Source organism: Marmota marmota, unplaced genomic scaffold, assembly GCF_001458135.2.
Source record: "Marmota marmota marmota unplaced genomic scaffold, marMar, whole genome shotgun sequence".
NCBI classification, from domain to species: Eukaryota; Metazoa; Chordata; class Mammalia; order Rodentia; family Sciuridae; genus Marmota; species Marmota marmota.
The window spans coordinates 23,151,267-23,172,510 of NW_025999900.1; the positions used below are offsets into that span (position 1 = coordinate 23,151,267).

The 21,244-nt window shown below is 37.2% G+C and overlaps 1 long non-coding RNA gene across 10 annotated transcripts in view; it reads left to right on the top strand.

Annotated features, from left to right (window-relative positions):
• LOC125615246 overlaps positions 1-21,003 on the top strand; it is a 45,089-nt gene extending 24,086 nt beyond the window's left edge. For 3 of the 10 annotated variants that reach the window (XR_007345803.1, XR_007345811.1, XR_007345810.1), the window contains exons 3-8: positions 3,063-3,388; positions 3,521-3,943; positions 14,283-14,911; positions 15,488-15,683; positions 16,156-16,207; positions 17,922-21,003. This is a non-coding gene — a long non-coding RNA (uncharacterized LOC125615246). Of the gene's footprint in view, positions 1-3,062; positions 3,389-3,520; positions 3,944-14,282; positions 14,912-15,487; positions 15,684-16,155; positions 16,208-16,552; positions 16,653-17,921 lie in introns of all 10 variants that reach the window. The other 7 variants (XR_007345812.1, XR_007345805.1, XR_007345806.1 and 4 more) reach the window with 7 other exon arrangements.
• Positions 21,004-21,244: the final 241 nt, after the last annotated feature.

Here is a 21,244-nt window from a genome sequence, read left to right on the forward strand (position 1 = left end):
CAAAACATATAAAGTAAAAAAAAAGTTCCTTTTGTTCTCCAAACCCATTCCCCAACAATGAATATTAGAAAGAGCCTCAAATATTAATAGATACTTTTACTAATGTATATTAGTTGTACAAACTAGTGGGTTTCACTGTAGTATTTGCATACATGAATATATTGAGCTTTGATCATATCCTCCTTCCCTACTGCCTTCTCTCACCTTCCCCTTTTTCCCCCTCCTCCCAGTCTCCTTTCACCTACTCTAATTGTTCCTCTACGACTTTCAGGTCATTTTTTTTTCAATTCTAGATTTCACAAAGGAGAGAAAATATGTGATACTTTCCTTCTTTTTTGTCTAACAGATATTTTTATTCATATGCAAGTATTTCTTCTTTTAAATCACAAAAAAATCATACAATATATTTACTATTCTGAGCTTGCTTTGATTTTCCATGGCAATATATGTTGGCTACTGCACCAGCGCTATACATGGGTTTACCTCATTCCCTATAGCTGCAGGGATATTACATAATGTTATTATGGATAAAATCATTACCACATTGATGAATATTTAGCTTACTTTTATTTAATCTTTGCTTTACATAATAGTGCTTCAGTAAACATATACATATTTTTATGTACTTTGTAAATGTACTTTCAAAATTAACTCCTTGAAATGGAATTTCTAGGTAAAAACACATTTTCGGTGTTGAAATTATATTGCCACATTACTGATACAATAAAAAAGTTGTACCAATTCACCTTTTCCTGACAGATTTTGAGAGGCAGTGATTTTGACAAGGGCTATGATAGGTCATGTGTGTGAAGTGTCTCTTTTATCTCTTCAAAGGTGGCTAACACAGTCCAGTGGCAGCTCTGATGGTTAGTGATGACCAGGTGGAGAGAGCACCTCTAACATACCTGCTAGGGTAGAGCAGTGCTAGAGAGGGGCATGCCTGGGGGAAAAGACTGCCATCAGCTTAGGAACAGGTCTGAGTTTTCACCTGGGCCCTGTGCAACAGTTTTCCTGATAATTATGGGGGCTGCAGTGCAGCTCTCTCTGGCTCTCTCTCTCTCTCTCTCTCTCTCTCTCTCTCTCTCTCTCTCTCTCTCACACACACACACACACACACACACACGCACCCTTCCATCTCTGTACAGACTATACTCTGAACATCCATTTACCTTTCTTCTTTACCTGGGCTTGGCTTCTGGGGAAGTGCTATTCTCAGTCACCTGTGGCTGATCTTCATCAGGCAAGAATTCTCTAGGCTTCCTCTCTGTTTTGCCCTTCAGCCTCACTGTGTGTGATTAACCCAGAAATTTACCTGACTTTGACCCAGTCCCTGAATTTGAAGAGATAGTTTCATCCTGGAAAACTTCTACTCCGTATTCAATACTTTTATTTTTATGAGTCCCATTTTTATCTTGAAATAGAAACACCTTGATCTCAGCCTTTAAATTGAGGGGTTATAGTTACACTAGGAAGTTCAGTTGGTATTTAACTGTACTGTGGTAAAGGCTGTAGAAGTAAAGATAAATGAAACCCAGTTGATGTCTTCCAGAAGCTCATAAAATAGTGAGGAGGTAGATAGCATTAACCAAGTAGAGGTCACACTTTTGAGAAGTGTTGTAACAGATATTTAATTTGTAAAGTTCCAGTTCTGGAACTATGCCTTACAGATACACCTGTACATGTGCAAAAAGATTTATAAGCAATTTGTTCACTGCAAAGTTGTATGTAATGGTAAGGTTTAACAAACCTGATTGTTGACAATGACACTCTGTATCATTTAAGAAATGTCTTCCTGAACTAACATGCAGTGATCTCCAGGATATGTTTTATATGAAATTGCAAGCTATGTGCATAAAACATCTAGGAAATAAAAATATGTATTAATGCTTATTTGTATATGCAGTCATGTGCCTAATAGCAATTTGGTCAATGACAGACCACAAATACCATGGTGGTTCCATAGACTACAATGGAGCTGAAAATTTTCTGTCACCTAGAGACACTGTAGCTGTGATGTTGTAGCACCAGGTATTACTCATATGTTTATGGTGATATTGATGTAAACAAACCTACTGCACTGCCAGTAGTATAAAAGTATAGCAAGTGCAACTATGTATAGTATGTAATACTAGATAATGATGACAAATGACTTTTTTTAATATTTATTTTTTATTTGTAATTGGACACAATACCTTTATTTTATGTATTTATTTTTATGTGGTGCTGAGGATTGAACCCAGGGCCTTATACCTGCTAGGTGAGCACTCCACTGCTGAGCCACAACCCCAGGCCCCAACAAATGACTGTTACTAGTGTATTTACTATATCAAGCTTTTTACCATTAAAGTGTACTCCTACATACTTAAAAAAAAACTTTATTATAAAAGTATGCCACATCATCTTGATTGCATAAAGGGGCCACCTGAAGTCATTGGTCTGTACCACATAGGTATACTTCATAAATTGCTCACACAATGATGAAATCATCTAGTGATGCATTTCTCAGAATTTACCCCATCATTAAGTAGTGTATGACCGAACATACATTGGAAGTCCCCAAAGGAAAGATTAGCAAGTGCTAGTCTATAGGGGACATCAGGGATTGGGGGATGGATGGAAAAAGGGAATGAAATATGACTTTTCAATATATTCACTTTTAAGTCATTTAAATTTTTGAACCATGTTAATATATCATCTATTTTAAAAATCATATTAAATAATTTTAAATTTCAAAATAAAATTCCTTCTTTCCAAACTTTGCATTTTCCTAGGTGTTTGGGAGTACTTAGATACATTTACTGGAGATAAAGAATATTTCTCTGGGGCTGGGGTTGTGGCTTAGTGGTAGAGCACTTGCCTAGTACGTGTGAGGCCCTGGGTTCAATCCTCAGCACCACATATAAATAAATGACAATATTGTGTCCAACTACAACTAAAAAAAAATAATAATAAAAAGAATATTTCTCTGAACTGGAGAAAGAAGCCTTCTTAGGGACCACTTGGTTTTTTAAAATATTTTTTTTAGTTGTTGAGGACCTTTATTTTTATTTATTTATATACAGTGCTGAACATTGAATCCAGTGCCTCACTAGGAAAGTGCTCTACCACTGAGCCACAAGCCCAGCCTCTTGACCGCTTGATTTTTGTTGCTACATGGTAGATCCACTGTCTCATGGAAACGAGAAAAAGTTCTACAAAGTTCTCGGAGATGAAATTTCATATAAATAGCTCCCATAAGACATGGGAGCTATTTTAGGAGTAGATTATAGCCTTCAAACTTCCTATTGGCAAGGCTGTTCAGGAGTGACCTTCTTAGGGTTCCCATGACGTCTTGGTAGTAAAGACATGATTTGTTCACATCTTCAGTTTGCCTGCTTACATCACGAAGGTAAGCAATATGAAATTTTTCTTCTTTAAGTTATAAGTAAAGGTCCTATGCTGAGTTACAAATAAGAGAATTTATCTGTCTTGTAACAAAATTGCTTTTCTTTAATGAGAATGTGCTTCATAAATTTCCCAGAACATTGAATTAAAGTGATTTGGGGAAAGATATCAAGATAGAATTAGATCTTGAGAATTCTCTGGGGACTTCCATGAATTGAAATTTGGACATTTTGCAAGAAGATAATAGAGCATAAAATAACATGTGAGAAAAAATGTTGATGATTTATGATTATAAATGACAGTATGCTTATAAACAACAGAAGATTGTTGAAGAGTGATAGTCTCACAAGTCACACAAGGACATGAAAGGCCTCTGGTCGATGAGGGGTACTTTACTTCCCTGTACAACTCTGCATGGAATCTCCTCACTGCTACTGCTACTGCCCTGCCTCTTCAGCTTGTTTTACTCACTTTGTCCATGAAACTGTACCCAGGGGATAAGCCCTACCTAGGAAGCTGGGGACAATTGGCTGGAGGTATGGAGGTAGGTAAGCACAAGGTGAGTGACATCCAAGTTTCTTTCATTGCTCCCTCCTCCACTTACCACTGCTTTCCAGAAGTGCCATTTAGTCTCTCAGCTGGTCTCAAATCAGTCCTGAGGAAAGGATCTGAAAATCCTGACTTAGGAATGAAACATTCACATGTGATAAAGTGACCTTATAACTCATCTAGCCTAAATCTGGTGTCAGTTTATTTTTAAAAGTACTAGTGAGTCGCTATTTTATTTTATGAGATTACCACACAAATGTGAACCTATTAAGTGAATTATTGCCAGCAATCAAGGTCACTTGTTACATAACATTAGCAAGAGGGACTCAGGTGAGAAACAACTCTGATTATAGGTATTTAGTCCAAATGTACATCAGTTTTAACTCCTTAAATGTATTTCTTTTAGCAGCTAATTGAAATACTTTAAAAGTCTTGACACAACAGTTATACAAACATACATGTAACAACATGGGAAATTAAATGAGACTTATAATATACATCTTAACAAAATGATGGCTTAATTTGTACTCCTTTTGTAATTTTAACTAAATATTGTGGTGAGTAGTTCTTACATTAAATCCTAAGTATATGGGCATTTATTACACACAATATGAAAATACTTCAGGAGGCTTGTGATTAACGCTGTGGTATTCAGGCATAGTTTATAGAGATTTTCAATCAAAGACAAAAGGCCCAAGCAGATGATGAAACACATGAAAAAGATGTATGTATATAGCCAAGGACTTAATTCAGACTTGCTCATATTAGCTCAGTTCTAGTTCTTGGCCTATCAGGCATGTACTCAAACAAGTATCCCCTGAGACTGGCTCAAGGCTGCCCTATGGATTAACCCCTAGGGGAGGGTGGCCATGTAAAATACAGAAGATTAAGTTAAATTTAATTTCAGATAAGTAATGAAAATTTTTTAGTATAAATAGGTCCCAAATATTGTATGTTATGTACTGTACTAAAAATTAATTGCTTATTATAAATTAAAATATCATTGGATATCTTTTATTTTTATTTTTTCTAAATCTGACAAACCTACCCAAGAGGTTCTAAAGAACACCCACGTACCACCTCCCCTTGTCCTCTGTGACTGAATTGGAGTATGCATCATTTGCCCTAGTATGTATGTGCTTACTGTCTGAAACAAGATGACTGACAGATTTGAAATTTCCAGAACAGAATTTTAATCTAGCTCTGTGTCTGAATCTCTTCTTGGATACTCTCTGCTATGGTTTGGATGTGGTGTGTTCCCGGGAGAGTTCATGTGTTGTGCTTTCCCTGCCCCTTAGTGTGGTAGTATAGAGGTGGTGGGGCCTACTGGCAGGTCACTGAAGGCACTGCTCTAAATGGGATCAAGGTAGTTCTCATGAACCCTGAGTTAGTCCTAGGTAGATCAAGTTGTTTAAAAGCAAGCCCAATCCCTAAGCCCCTAAATCACTCTCCAAACTTCTGTCTCAGGATATGATGTCTTCTTCCCAAAAGTGCTCCCAGCATTATAGCACCATTTACCATGGGGCCCTCCCCACCACTAGGAGCTGATGCCTGTACCATGCTACTATGATTGAGACATGAGGTGTCCCCAGAAGTTTATGTGTGAGACAATGCAAAAATGTTCAGAAGTAAGATGATTATATTATGAGAGCAGGATTAATCCACTGATATGGATTAAGTAGGTGATAACTATAGGCAGGTAGAGTGTAGCTAGAGAAAGTAGGTCACTTGGGGTGTGTGCCTTTGGGGTTTATATTTTATCCTTGGTGAGTGGAGCTCTCTCTCTGCTTCCTGGTTGCCATGTTCTGAGCTGCTTCTCTTTGCCATGCCCTTCTGCCATGATATTCTGTCTTACCTCAGGCCTAAAGGTATGAAGTTGCCAACCATGGACTGAACCTCTGAAACTATGAACCAAAATACACTTTTCATCCTCTAAGTTGTTTTTGTTAGGTCTTTTGGTCACAGTGATGCAAAGCTGACTAAAACATCTCCACGACAGTGAGCTAAATAAACCTCTTAATAAATTGACCCAGCCTTGGGTATTTTATTATAATAACAAAAAAGGACTATTACATTGCCTTATTTCTTATTATTTAGGCTTGTTCCTTCTAATGGAACATTTTGTTCATACTTTCAAATAATTTTTTAAATATAGTGATTGAAGAGGGACATTGGCAACCATGTCACTAATTGTAATGCAAAGAAAATTCTAAGGTCTAACTTCTTCTCTTTGCTCCTCTCCTTGAACTTGGAGCCAGTATTTATTTTTCAAATGCATGTCTGCCGGGTTTCTGTTCTCACGACTAAAAGGCTCAGTAGTCACTCCAGTTAAACTGGGCTGACTAGGCTGCACCAAATAACCACACAAGAGACACAAATACCTTTTTCTTTGGGGTCACTGTGACGGCTCCTCTGACCTTAAGGGTCCGCAGAAAGAGAGAGAGCGAGAGCACACGCTGACCCCCTTTATGAGGAAAAGCTATTCAAATGAGGCAAAGGGTCAGGTTTCAGGGGGCTGAGTCTATCTCATGATGTCCACTGTCAGCAGGTTGACTGACACCTGAGTAGGCCACACCCAAGGGCACAGTAAGAGAAGGGGACACACATAAGGCACTTCCATGGAAGATTCTATCCTAAACAGGGCAAGGGGTAATGTTACAAAGGAACAGGTGAGCATAGCTTCACCCATGGGGCTGTAGCAAGACACACCCATGCACGAGACCCTCGAACCTAAGAAGGGTGGGGAAAGCTCTGCCACATTTCTGTGACTGAGCGCCTCAGCACCCAGCCGGGGAGTGTGACTCAGTCAAGTGCAAGGTTGGTCTCACACACATGTCCTTAAGATTTGATATCTTCTTTTCTTTTCTTTCTTGCTTGGGATTGAACCCAGGACACTCTACCATTAAGCCATATCCCCAAGTCCTTTTTAATTTTTATTTTTGAGATAATGTTTTGCTAAAGTTGCCTCAAACTTTTGATCTCCCTGCCTCACCCTTCTGAGTCATGGATTACAGGTGTATGCCACATACCTGGCAAATGCCTAGGTTTTAAAGGGCATATAGATGTGAAATGAAATAGGAGGGTTCCTTTTGGGCTAAGTTTGTACCCCTGGATTAGTCTTTTGGAGCTTTGGTAAATGTAGTTAAGTTTTATTTTAATCAATTAATTTATTGTGCTGGGGATTGAACCCAAGGGCCCTGTACCATTGAACTACATCTCCAGCTCTTTTCATTTTTTATTTTGAGATGGGGACTTGCTAAGTTGCTTAGGACCTTGCTAAACTGCTGAGGCAGGCCTCAAACTTTTGGTCCTCCTCTCTCAGCTTCCTAAGCCACTGGGATTAGGCATGTGCCACCATGCCCAGCTGGGTAGCTACTTTTAAATATTTAATTTTAAATTAAACCTTGGTTTTCTAAGTCAAGGAAAATGCCACCACTACTAAAATTTAGCAACTAAAGCAACAAAACAGCAATGTGGTAGAGTAAAGAAAAAAAATATAGAGTTGGCAGATCTGAGATTGAGTCCTGGCTCTGCACCTGAACTGACTGTGAGATTCCAGGCAAATCATTTAGCCTTCATGACTTTCAATTCCCCTCCAACAAAATAGGAATTATAAGGCAGTTATGAAGAGAGACAGTATATATAGAAATCATTTGTAAACTTCAAGACCAATTTAGATGTTTGAGGGAATGATGATAAAGATCATGCTCAGGATATAAACATTCTAGCAAGTCAGTTATTACAGAGAAATTTTAATTTATACCTAAAATGTTTGTTACTTAGTTCACAAGAAGTATATATATGATCATTATATATATATATATATATATATATATAAAATCATAATTATTTTGATTGAGAAAAGAAGCAAAACACAATAAAAACAAACCTAATTCCATATTTTAGAAAACAGCTTACTAAAAGAGTTTGTCTAAAAATTGAATGTTTGAAGTAGAATATTTTATTTATTTAGGTTGACATTAAGAAATGAATAACAGAAAGGAACACTTTTGAAAAACATTTCATTTAAAGCCTTTTATAGCGTGGCGTGGTGGCACATGCCTGTAATCCCAGAGGTTCGGGAGGCTGAAACGGGAGGATTGCAAGCTCAAAGCCAGTTTCAGCAATGGCAAGGTGCCAAGCCACTCAGTGAGAACCTGTCTCTAACATACAAAATAGGGCTGGGGATGTGGCTCAGTGTTCAAGTAAGTGCCTGAGTTCAATTCCTCATACCTCCCCAAAATTAATAAATACAGCCTTTTACTTTTATTTTCAGGCAAATAATTATTCAACATCCAACCTGTTTATTTTGTAAAAACATTGGCAAAGTCTTCTTAACCCACTTATTATTATTTTTATGAACATAACAGCTTGGAGTTTTAAAAAAAATTTTGTTCTAATTAGTTATACATGACAGTAGAATGCATTTTAACACATCATACATAAATAGAATATAACTTCTTTTTCTTCTGGTTGTATAGCATGTAGAATCACACTGGTTGTGTAATCATATATGTATATAGGGTAATAATGTTCAATTCATTCTACTATCCCTCCTACCTCCGTACCTTTTCTCCTCCTTTCACTCCCCTCTGCCTAATGCAAAGTACCTCTGTTTTTCCCTAGCCCTCATCCCCTTATTGTGAATTAGCATCCACTTACCAGAGAAAACATTCAGCCCTTGGTTTTGGGGGATTGGTTTATTTCATACAGTATGATACTCTCCAGCTCCATCCATTTACCTTCAAATGCCATAATTTCATTCTTCTTTAAGGTTGAATAATATTCTATTGTGTATATATACAATATTTTCTTTATCTCTTCATCTGTTGAAGGGCAGCTAGGTTGGTTCCATAGTTTGGCTGTTGCGAATTGAGCTGCTATAAACATTGATGTGGCTGCATCACTGTGGTATGCTGATATTAAGTCCTTTGGGTAAAAACCATGGAGTGGGATAGCTGGGTCAAATGGTGGCAGCTTGGAATTTTTAATGCATGGTAAAATCTTTGGTAAGATCTTAAGAGTATCTGGGTGTGGTGGCGGATGCCTGTAATCCCAGAGGCTCCAGAGGGTGAGGCAGGAGGATGGCAAGTTCAAAGCTAGCCTCAGAAACTTAATGAGGCCTTAAGCAACTTAGAAAGACCCTGTCTCAAAATAAAAAATAGAAAGGGCTGGGTTCTCCTACCCTCCAAAAAATCCTTAGTGTATAATTTGCTCAGTAATAAAACAGAGAGAGAGGGAGAGAGAGCGAGAGAGAGAGAGAGAGAGAGAGAGAGAGAGCAAGAGAAGAATTTGGGCCAGATGTCCCCTGGTTCCTTTTAGCATTTGTGTCTTGTGCTAAAGGAACTCAGACCAGTTCTTGTGAAGGCTGTGGGAAAGCTGAGACATATGGCACTGGGTGCCAACTCTGATTGAAGGGTATTCTTTTTTTATTTTACTTCATTTTTTACTACACAACCAATGTGTATGGGTCATAGAAAACTAGAAGAGGTGGTAAAATTGAAACAGAGAGCTTAATCAAGATCCCCAACTCCACCTCCAGAGATTTGGAATGCTGGAGAGATGTCGGTTTGTGTCTTCATGTGTGCTCTGTGCTCTTTGAAGGTGCAGTGTTCACCTCACTCTGTCAGACTCTCCCAAGGGGATGCAGTGGTCTATACAGAGGCATTGCACAAAAAGTGCATCTTAACCAAGGTCCTGAAGTGGTATGGTTAATAAAATTCCACTAAAATAGTTCTTGCAATGACAAGACAAACATGGAAATTAAACCTCTACATTTTAGGATTACACTTCTTATACCTTCTTTATTTCCATTCACTCAACTCCTCCCCAACATTCTGAATAAAACACAAAACTTTTACAGAAAAACTCAGAATATAACTTAGTGCTAAAAGTCTTTGTCACCAAACTCTGAGCTCCATCCTTTATAGGGATTCAAATTGCTTTTCTTTGACGTCTACTTCACACACATGGGCTTGAGAGTAAGTGAGATGGGGTTCCAGCTCTAGGCTAAAAGTGTCCACCTTTAAAACTTGGTATCATCTGTCCTGGGAAGGAGTTAGGGGAGGGGAATTGAGTAGGATAAGCCTGGCCCAGTTGTTGCAGCAGAAGAGTTATTCCAAGTACCTCGGGTTTGGTTGTATTTGCCCCAGATTTCTGTGAGCTCAGTTCTGAATCCTGGGTGAGAATGCATGGTGCATAAAAACCAGAAGATCCATCTTTTCTTCAAAATAATTTTTTTCTTTGTTCTTTTAGTTATACATGACAGTAGAATGTATTTTGACATATACTTGGAGTATAACTTCCCATTCCTGTGGTTGTACATGATGTGAAGTTACACTAGTCGTGTATTCATATATGAACCCAAGCCTCTTTGAAGAGCTAGCCATTATTGATTTGCCAACATCTAATGCAAAGTGTAAATGCAAAGGCATTCTTCTCCACTGTTTCACAAACCACTGAGAAATGTTGGCCTGTGTGTGTTCCAGAATTTTGGTGGCAGTGCCCAACAGAAGGGCAGATGTCCTGGTGCTTGTGCAGGAGGCAGCAGCTCTCAGAGAGGCATAAATCTGGGGGTATTCAGAGTGTGGTGGGACCTTGAAGTATTCCGGTTTACAGTAGATACGTTTGTATCTGCAGGACACACAATGGCATTCAACAGAGCAAACGTAGAAATCACATCTTTTACAATCATAAGCAAGAATTTTGAGATCCATCCCAAGAAGTGTGTGTGTGTGTGTGTGTGTGTGTGTGTGCGTGCACATACACCTTTTTGGAGGGCAAATGTCAGAGAGAGGGCTCTATTTCAGACATCTTGCTTCACTTCCTAAAACCAGTTCTAGTGAGAAAATGATGATTCTTTCCATTATTTGAAAAATTGACTCATGGACTCAAAACCTTCCTCTGGTTTCCTTTGAAACTTTAATTTGATTTAGGCATCTCTGCTTCTCACTCCAAAGTTTTTGACTAATAATAATACTTATCTTGTAGGGTTAGTAGGAAGATTAAATAACATAATATGTGTTCAGAACTTAATATGTGTCCACATAATACGTGTCCAAGCACACAGTAAGCCCATTTCAGTATTAACTCTAATTTGATGGCTGCCTAAATTCACCTTCCGGACAGGCCTCACTTACTACCTCATGTGCTATGAGAGAGATTTAGGCTTAAATTGTGATTCATCATATATCAACTATATGTGCATGGATAAAGTACTTAACTTCTTGGGTATTTTGAATTAATCCTGCAAATATGGCACTATGTACCAGGCATTATGCCAGGTGTTGAAAATTCAGAGGAACAGCTTAAGCATGGCCCCTGCCTATAAAGCACCCCAAATCTGGGATGTGGGGGACAGACAGCTAAATAAGTGACTACAGTTCAGAACTGTATGGACATAAAATGCTCACTTATCTGACTTGAGGTGGACCAATAGTTAGTAGATTAATCAAAAGAGTCAGTGGAGAGTCATACAAATATTATCTATTTGTCTTAAATATTCTATTTCAATTTAAGCAGATTAGGGGTTGCCAGGAGACAGAGGAAGGGAGAGTACAAGGTGTTCTTCTGGGGTTATGAAAAAAACTTGCAACTAGAGAGTGGTGGTTGCACAATATCATCAATCATTAAAAACCACTGAATTTTATACTTTTTAAAAAATTTATGATTTTACAAGTATATTACACTTTTATATAATTGTGGAGTTTAGTAAACGTCTAATTGTATATTATATGAATTTTATCTCAATAAGAAAATATAAATGTGCATTATTTTGCCAGTCTTTTGATTAGGACTAAGAACTTTAGGTTTTTGTTCAGTTAATTTAAGTTATCTTTCCAGTATAAATCATATCCATAATATAGGTTTTTAAAAAATATTTATTTTGTACTTGTAGTTGGAGCCAATACCTTCATTTTATTTATTTTTATGTGTTGCTAGGGATCAAACCCAGGGCCTCGCATGTGCTAGGCATGTGCTCTACTAAGGAGCCACAACCTCAGCTCCCATAATATAGTTTTTTTGATTGTTTTGACTTCCTTAAATTGGAGGAGAAATGTATTACCTACAAATCTATTTCAAGATAGATAGAATCTGCTTAGATTTTTATAATAATTTTTTCCATTTATGGCTTTACTTCTCTTATTTCTTTTTTTTTTTTTCTTTTGTGTGGTACTGGGGATTGAACTCAGGGCCTTGCACATACAAGGCAAGCACTTTACCAACTGAGCTACATCCCCAGCCCATAGCTTTACTTCTTTATATATAACATGACAATTTTTTTGGCACTTCACATTTATATCTTTGGACATAACTGAAATAGAGAACATGGAGCAGATCTGGTCGTGGGGGGGGGAATGAATTCAGCTTGGAATACATTGAATTTGAGTTTTAAAGCAACTGTGGGTTGGCTGGGCATGGTGACACAGGTCTATAATCCCAGCTACTTAGGAGGTTAGGGCACAAGAATTGCAAGTTCAAAGTCAGTCTGTGCAACTTAATGAGACCTTGTCTCAAAATAAAATAAAAAGAACTAGGGATGCAGCTCAAAGGTAGAATATTTGTCTAGCATGTGCAAGGCCCTGGGTTCGAACTCCAGTACCATAAAAAATAAAATAAAATAAAATAGAAGGGCTGGGGATATTCATTACGTAGCTAGACAAATAAATCTAAAATTGAATTTCAGAGGTTAAAGTGGCCAAAAATTCATGTAAGGTAAAAAAATGGAAAACATGCAATCAATTTTACCCAGAGGAGGTAAAATTTCACATTGGTGAAAGCAATTTTAGAAAGAAGGTGACACAGGAGACAGATGGTAGGAGTGGAGGGGTATAAGGGCATGAAATAACCATTTGTGGGTAATCAGAGCATTAGGACTTTGAAGATGATAGAGTCGGGGGTGCAGCAGTTGGAAGGGGAGTAAGGGATGAGTAAGAACATGTAAATGTTTCAGAGATGCATCAGTACGAAGGCAGAGGTTGCAAATGCAAGCAGGAGAAGGAATAAATGGGGATTAGATAGAGAAACCCATACTTGTTAGGGATCACTGTTGTGAGGGATAAATGAGTGAGACCACATGGCATGCATGTGCCTTGTTAGTTCCTTCCCTTATCTATCTACTGCCTTGCTGAGAGCCATCCTTTCCTCTATTATGTCTCATTTTGTTCTTATCTACAATCTGCTGTGAGTACATTGGCCTGGGCCTTCCTGACTGCACACCTGTAGTTTTAGAAGTCACCCATGTAATTCCAGATGGACATTTAAGTTTAGAAACTAAGACTGGCCTAATGTCTTACCTATACCTTCTTCCCACATATGTCCACAATGCCTACAGTGAGTTTCATTTCACAACTTCTTACTTGCATCCTGATTCTTATTCAGCTGCTCAGCAGAGGCAATAGGCTCCTTGTTATACCTGAGTTGTCTCATGTGCTCACTCAGACTTTCTTAGCTCTCAGTTTCCTTCACTAAGCCAATATGGCATATTCTTGTTCATTGTAGAAATAAGTTCTCTTCTCCCCAGAGACTTGTTCCAATAAACATCTTTAATTATTAAAAACAATTGTTAATGGCATTAGATACTCTGTTCAGGACTTTCACACAGCATTCAAAAAACAATTAAGTTTCCCTTTATTTAGCTCCATTTGACACATCCTGTTTCCTCATTGCTCACACATAAGCCATTTCTGTCATCATTTAGAACCCCTCCTCACCATTATTGGGAGGCAGTAGTGGTTGTTTTTTAGTATTTTGGTGTATTTCTTTCCAGTGCTTTAGAAAAACATAGTTGAAAACATACTGTACTTTTTTCACTTGCTATTTTAATATAAGCATTTTCCTGTTAAAGTTATTAACTATGATTTTTGATAACTGCCAGATATTCCTTTTTCCTACAGGTGTTCCAAGTTTCACTTGGCCATCTTCCCATACTTAGACACATTGGTTTGCATGTGTTTACACATACATTTTTCTTTGCTTTGCTGATTATTCCCTTACACTAGGCTTCTGGAAGTGGGACTGTGATGGCAAATATTTTAAAAAGCATAAGAAAGCTAGTTTCAATTTAAGAATTGGAGATGATGTTGTTTTCTCACCAACAGAGTACTAATTTTTCAGGTTCAATTGAGCTTTCACACACACACACAAAGAATGGCTAGTGCTGAGGATGTAGTTCAGTGGTACAGCCTTTGCCTAGCATGGATGAGTCCTCAAGTTCAATTCCCAGTACTGTATAAAAAAAAAAAAAAAGAAAGAAAAAAAGAATGGCTTTATGAATCTCTCTTTTTACATTTTTATAAGTAGTATTAGCTTCTTCATCTTAAAAATATTAACCCTGCAATTGTTTATAGTGTTACATACTCTTTTAAGAGAACTACATAGATCTGGTCACTGCATAGAAGTTCACAGTCCAAGGAAGATGTGCTGATGATGCGGCATGCATGTTGAAGATTCACTGAGTGCAAATACGGGTTATTACCCCAGGGATGGACCTCCGAAGAATCGAGGTAAAGAGTCGAGATAATTTAGAGGATCAGCCTGAGGGAGGGGAAGAGATCAGAGGGGACCCAGCTGGGACATCCAACCTTCACCTGGGCCAAATGTAAAGAATGAATGTGTGGTGTGCCCATTCCCTCTGAAGGTCTCTGTTGTAATCTATTCCCTCCTCTTTTCCAGAGCATAACAAGTGGCAATTCTCAGAAAGGCACTGTAACTACCACATGCTGGGCTCTCTAACTTCCTTCCTCATTTTCCTCTTCACTCACATTTGCCATATCTCTTTTTTGTCCCCCAGCCCTGCTTCAGGCCCCAGACTAATCCTGCCCCAAATCAGTGAAGGTGGCTGGCACTGGTTTGAAGAGCTTACAGAAATCTCTTGTGGCTAGTCAGCTTGGAGTTCTTTTTGGAAACCACAGGCCCTAACCAGGGCTGACAGACTTCAGACACCAGGTGCTGCCCATTTGTCACTTAGCACCGCCAGGTACTGTGCTTCTGTGGCTCTCTCCTCCGCTCATTCTGTGCTGCAGCTGTCTCATAAGGGTCTGCCCTCCCTGACATCACTAAAGAGACCATCTATATTCCAGGGACAAACCCATCCCTGTCTGCCACACTCCCATTGAAGATAAAAATAACATTAACAACAAAAAAATATTTAATTTACTATTATTCATTTAACCATTGGACTTTCCATTCCTGGACATGACACAGGGCACACTATAGCTTATTCCTTAAAAAGATCTGATGATAACTGTAAACAAATATATTGGGCATATTATCATTGGCATAAAAACTAATATCCAGTCTACCCAGTACAAGCTTAGGGGAGAGGGAAAAGCAGAACACCTTGCTTTGTTACCACTCCTGTTCCAGGTCCAAGAAGAGTGCTAAAGCCACAAGGAAGGAGGTTGGCAGAAACCAAGGCATTGTCATAAGAATGTTTAAGTAGAGACCCTAACTTTATCCTTTGGCAGAATCTCTTCCTGTGGAGAATCTGGCCCATTTGCATAGTGTTCTTGTTCTTCCTGAGTCTGATCTGTATCTGTTTTATATTTTCTAGCCACCAGAGGATTAAAGTAAATTTGGAAGAATTCTAAATAATTTCCCTCCACCCCCACGTTAGCTTCATGTTAATATGAACCTATGATGTTGAAAAGAAGTTTTTTTTTTTAATTATCTGAGGACAGCAGTCATCCATACTCTCTTACCACTGACTACCTGTGAATTAATTATCATCAAATATTCATCTGCCCAGGGTGAGTTACAAGTTTTGCTAGGTGTTTGGTGAATAATACAAATGCAGTTTATTTCCTTGTTTGATCTCTCATCTTGAGGTAATCAGCTAGAGAAGTAAAAATTATGGTTTGGTACTTAAATTTTTGTTGTTGTTGTTTGTTTGTACTGTCTCTGTCCCATCTATATTAGATTTAAACTGCTTTTTAAATTTATTTTACCTTTCATATTTCCTCTGATAGAATCATATAATCATATTCTCTACCCATTTATCCACTGGGGATATTGGTAGTGTTTATCTATATGTTTGGAGATGATAACTATTTTCTGTTTATGGTGAACTTTTTTGTTTTCATTGTTAATTTTTTATTGCTTAGACTTTAAATGTTATATAACTATATTTTATTATTTAGTTTTATTTCTTATTTCTCCTTTTGCTCTAATTGTAGAAATTATCACTTTAAAGTGGGACTAAAAGCTGTATTCTTCCTTTAGGGTTCCATTTCCCACCACTCTGACATTCTCTGGACTCCAAAGCTCATGCCCGGTAATTCTTTTTTTAGTTGCCGTTGAACACAATATCTTTATTTATTTATTTTTATGTGGTGCTGAGGATCAAACCCAGCGCCTCGCATGTGCTAGGCAAGCACTCTCCCACTGAGCCCCAGCCCTAGTCCTCCGGTACTTCTTCCCTATCATTCTTCCCTAACAGAAGGTTGAATACTTGTTATGACTAAAGTTGTGCAGTTTATTGTTCACTTGTTTATCCTATATTCAGAACAATTTTCTGTTTTCTGTTGTTCAAGAGGCATGTGACTTAACATCATTCACACCCAGTTTCACTCACTCTTTTATTCATTCACTCACAAATTCACGTTTTCATTTACTATAGGTGGCCACAGACTCTAGGTGACCCTCAATGATCCCTGCTTCCTGATGTTCACACTTTGAGTGTGGACAAGTCTAATGACCTGCTTCTAACCAACATTATGGTAAAAATGATGGGGTGTCTTTCCTGTAATTGTGTTACATAATGTAAGGCTCTGTCTTGCTAGAAGACTTATTTTATATTCCTTGCTGGCTCGATGAAGTAAGCAGCCATGTTGGGAAAGCCCACATGATGAAGAAACTGGGGCAGAAGCTTGGATTCTTAGTCTTAGAGCCATAAAGAAATGATTCTGTCAAGAACATAAGTGGACTTGGAAGGGGTACCTTCCTCAGTCAAGACTGAATGAGAACACAAACCAGGAGACACTTGATTGCAACCTTGTGATTCCCTGAGTGGAGGACCTGTCTAATTCATTCCCTGACCTACAGAAGCTGTGAAATAAAAAAATGGTTGTTGTTTTAAGCCAGTAAGGGTGTGGTAATTTTTTTTATGAATAGAAAATAAATACACTGTGCTACACTAAATACTATATGTGCATAGTCTCAGTGCTTAAAAATAATCTCCCAAATCTGATACTTACTAATATCCCCATTGTACATGTGAAGAAATTAAGGCTCAGGAATTGAACTCTTGAACATTCTGTTCTTTACCACAGATCATGACATGTTTTATTTTAACGTTTTTTGTTATTTCATTGTTTCAAATTTACAACTGGTTTAAAATATATCTTCTGTAACACAACTAATACATTTAGGAAAAATCTTACTTGGCACACCTTGCACACAAGGTAAATGCTTTTATAAATTCAATATTGTAAGGAACTGTCCTGTTTTTTACTATATCTTTTTACTATATACCTCCTAGAAATATTAGATATATGAATAGAGTTTCTCTTTTATATTAAAAGTGATAGACACGGGGGCTGGGGATATAGATGAGTTAATAGAGTGCTTGCCTCGCATGCACAAGACCCTGGTTCAATCCTCTCCACCCCCCACCTCCCCCCAAAAAGTGATAGACATGAGAAGGATCATGGGCTTCATATGCATGGGAATTTATCTGGAATAAGGGCCTTCAAATAAACACCAGAATGTGCAGGAGCTTGGATTCTGTCTTTAACTTTTCTATAAAACTAAAACATTTCGTCTATGTTCTAACTTTTTGTTTCTGATTAGGTATAGACATTTCATCTATGTTCTAACTTTTCGTTTCTAAGTAAGAATAGGGAAAGATTAGGAAGTGGAAAGATTTAAACACTATTTTTTTTACAACTAAAATCCTCTTTGGATTAGTGTTCTGAGGAATGAAGGTGGGATTGTGACCCCAGTATCATGTCTTCTAATGAGAGTCCTTTCTATTCTGCATTTATCAGATGTTAATTATTCATACTGCATGATTGAAGATTTTGGAGTCAGAGATTCACCTGCAATATTTGGAATACCAGTGAAGGTCTACATCAACACAGAATTTATACAGCAGCTGGTGCTAGTCAAAGCTAATGATGGAATTTCAGTTTAATAAAAAGACCCCCAACTGAGCACACCATCTTGAAAAAAGTATACTTATCAAACAGCTTTCAATCAGTTCAAGAGAGACACCTTAATTGGGAAGAGGAAGAATTGCAGAGCAGTTTGTCATCGTGCCAATTCCAGATCAATAACTGCAAGTCTGTTCTTTGATAGACATAGCTTTTGCTTTATATTAAGTAACCACGTCTACATCCTCTCCATTTGGATAAGGAGATCTTTGTTTCATTTTATAATGTGTAATGATATCCTCTTTTAATTTACCTCTGTGGCTTCACAATAAACATGATCAAAATTTAAGCATGTAATTATAAAGGTCAATATTATTTTTCATTCTTTAAATTTTCTGCTTCTTGTAATTGGAAAGCAGTACTTATAAACATTTTATATTTTAAAAGAATTGTTGAAATAAAACTATATGAAAAAATTAAATTATGCTGTTTCACTAAAATAAGAAACAATGATAATGTAATCTGTATAAGAGTCTTTTGAGGAAGACTGTGCAGAATAATCTACTATCAGGAAACAAAGAGTAAAGGGTTTACTTTTGGCAAGAAGAATCTGGAAATCTAAAGGAGAATATGATGCAAGTCTTAGTTTCCTTATTTTTCAGAAGATAGTCCTTCAACCTACTTATAGACTGCTGGTCTTAGTGATGCATTAGGGGGCACCATGGTCAGACTGAACAGGTGGAGGGGGCAGTGGGGGCAGCAAGGGTAGTGAATCAGGAGCCCAATATGAATATTAGGACCAAAGCCTGAGAGGGAGGTTTCTGTAGTTCCTTTTCTCATTTCCAATGAGGAATATATTTTCTCCTTCTCCTCCCCCCTCCCTCCCTCCTTCCTTCCTTTCCTCCCTGTTATCTATTTAGATAGATATAAATATTGACCTATTCATATTCTATGTAAGATTTCTTTTTGAAAAAACAGGATTCTACTACTAAAATATGGTTTGAAAATCACTGGACTAGATAGTTCTAAATCCTCTTCCTTCCATGTTTTGTTTGTCGAGAGATCCAGGTAAATATAGAAAGGGAGATTGAAATCTTTTTGAAATATACAGCAAATATTTATCTTGTTGAACTGTAGTTCTGCTAAGGGGCAAAGCTATGAGTTAAATGGTATCTTGCATTCCCTTTAAAATATATGAGATGATGATTAGTAGCTCAATTTTTTTTTCAGAGTAACTGTATAGAACAATTACCCTCACTTAAGCATTTAATCTATTAAATAATATCTGGGAAAATGGACAGAACTACAGCCTGATTTCAAAAATCAAAGCCTCCTCATATTTATAAAATCATATATGGTTAGAGCTGGTGGAATACTTGAGTTTGTTTCTTTCATTTTATATATTTACTCATTCATTAAATCAATAAACTTGTATTGAATTCGAGTTTGTACCAGTTGCCATGCTAGGTCTTAGGTCTACAGTATATTGTTCCTATCCATATAGAGATTATGCTTTAGTGGGAGAGACAAGCAATCAGACAAATAATCATACACATACAATTACAGATTTTTAAGTGCTATTAAGCAAAAGAATAGGGCTTTCTGAGATCATATGTTAGAGATTATGAGAAGATGGGCTGTAGAAAACAAAATGACTTGCCCCAAGTCATTGAGTGTGTACTGCAGGACTGGCACTAGACTGAGTCAAATGTTCTTGCTGTCTCAACAGTGAGGCCATAGAGGTTTAGATCATTAGTAAAGACAAAGTGATGGGAATCTGAAATCTGAATTTGAGGTTATTTTCTCTGACAAAACTGAAGAGTAGGGATACGTGGATCTGGCTGACACAGAGCCATATTCTTTAAAGATTCAACAATACACAGCCACATTAGTATCCTTTCACAAAAGGGAAGCTTTGCCTATATGGATGCCATCATCTGGGAAGCACCCGCCATCAGGTGGTAAAGTTTAAGTCCTCCCTAGTGTGTGACAGTATAAGTGATGGACCTCTCTCAATCTTGCCTAAATTATAGTCAAGTAACATTAGTTTGTAATGTTTCCTTTGTTCCTATACACACAGGTTTGCATTTTTATCATAATCAGAAATTATGTATATACACTATATATAAATCTTTGCATTAAGGAATGAATGGGATTATAGCATACATGTTGGGTTTTTTTTTTTTTTTTTTGTATAGACTATTTTTTCTTCTCACCTTTTGGTAAAACTCCTCCTTTCCCATCTCTTTTCCTGTTCCTTCCATCCCCATCATAACCCATGCTATCAAACTAGCATCTATTTTTGCATATTTTATCCATGTACATATATATCCTTATCTATGACTATATGTACATGGATATAGAATGGATTTGTATACCTATATATGTATATACATTGCTATGCATAGGGTTTTAGGAAAACAAGATCATATTATATACCTTTTTCTACATTTTTAATTTTCAATAGAAAATATCTCAGAAGAATCCCCCCAAGTCAACAGTATAGTTCTACTTCATTTTCTACCTACTTATATGCTATGCATGTACTGAGATCTACTTTGTTTTCAGTTTTCTGATATGTTGGGATTAACCTTGGCTATGCGTCCCTGTGTTCTAGGGCTTTTATTTTTATAAGTAGTTTTCCAAAAGTATGAATTCTAAGTCAAAGTTATATGAACATTTAATTTCAATAAATGTTGCCAGATTGTTTTCCAAAAATGATTATAACAATTCTCATTCTCAACAAGAGCACCATTTCCCCCCTGCAGTCATACCAAAATGGATGTTATCACTCTTTTATTTTTGCCAAACTGAGGATCATAAACCTCATTGTTACTGTATTACCCATTTCCCTAAATACTAGTGAATTTAAATGTCTTTTTGTAAATTTGTAGACCATCTGGTTATGCTCCTCTATGAATTGTATTTTCTTGTATGTATCTTAAGATAGCTAAATATACACATATTTTCTTTTTTAGCTTCTAAGTTTACTGTCAATTATTGGAGATTCTCCCATACATGTACATTTTTGAAGAATGTCTATTCTTTTTTTCTTTTTTGGTGCTAGGGAGTACACTCAGGGCCTTGCATGTGCTAAGTATGTGCTCTAATGCTAAGCTACTCTCAGTTCAATTTTTTATCTATATAAGTTTTTAATCTTCTTGAAATTATTTTTATATATGAATTCAACTTGATCCTTTTATACCATTTAAAAACAT